Here is a 1,224-nt window from a genome sequence, read left to right as displayed (position 1 = left end):
CAAGAGAACAGAACACAGTAGTGTTCTTACAAAACTGTTGTCTGGCCTAAGTGAATTCATTGGGTTAGAATATGCACTATGTCCTCTGATTTCTATTAAAAAAACAGGGGGCCTGGAGAGATGACTCAGCAGTTAAGAGCACTTGCTGCTCTTGCAAAGGACCTAAGTTCAGTTCCCAGTACTCACATCAGGCAGCTTACAACCACCTGTAACTCCAGATCCAGGGAATTTGATACCTTCTTCTCATCTCCTCGGATACCTGCACATATGTACACATACAAACCACAGATATACATAAATAAAAATAAGGTAAAATCTTAAAAAGGAAGATTCAGAGATGATTCGGTGGTTATGAATACGTACTGCTCTTGCAAACTAAGAGGATCTTAGTTTGGTTCCCAACACCTACATCAGGCAGCTCAAAACCACCTGTAACTCCAGATCCAAGGGATCTGATGCCTTCTTTTGGCCTTCAAAGGCACAGGCACATACACATACACAAATTAAAAATTAAACAAGCAAGCAAGCAAACAAACAGGACTGATGAGATGGCTCAGCAGATACAGGTGCTTGCCAACAAGCCTGATGACTTGAGTTTCATCTCCAGGACTTTCATGGTGAAAGAAGAGAACCAACTCCCACAAGTTGTCCTCTCACTCCCATATATGTGCTGTGGCATGCACATACACACACACACACACACACACACACAAAATGTTATAATTTTTTTAAATCACAAACATTGTTGGGTTCCAGATGAAAGCAAAGATACATTAGTGTGCTTTTATTGATTGTATGGTTCTTTTCTCTACTAGGACAGATCTGCCTGGGCATGGGTGAGGTGAACAGTGGCCTGAGAGCTGGGAGGGAGCAGACTCAGCAAGGAGCAGGTACAGGATTCCTTCCTTACCCACTTCCTGTCCATCCCAATTGGCAAAAATTGTTTTGTACAAACTCTGACCAACCCCCCTTAATATATTTTATTATTTTAATTTTATGTGTATGAGTATATTGCCTGCATATGTAAGTGCACCCATGTTGTACAATGCCCACGGAGGTCCATGGAGGTCAGAGGAGGGCGTCCGATTCCTTGGAACTGGAGTTACAGAGGGTTGTTAGCCGCCACGTGGATGCTGGGAATTGAACCTGGGTCCTCTGCAGGAACAGCCTGTGCTCTTAACCACTGAGCCATCTCTCCAGTCCCCTGACCCCCTTTTTTAGAGT

Source organism: Nannospalax galili, unplaced genomic scaffold (assembly GCF_000622305.1).
Source record: "Nannospalax galili isolate Female #2095 unplaced genomic scaffold, S.galili_v1.0 scaffold146, whole genome shotgun sequence".
Classification (NCBI taxonomy): Eukaryota; Metazoa; Chordata; class Mammalia; order Rodentia; family Spalacidae; genus Nannospalax; species Nannospalax galili.
This window is presented reverse-complemented; position numbering follows the sequence as displayed.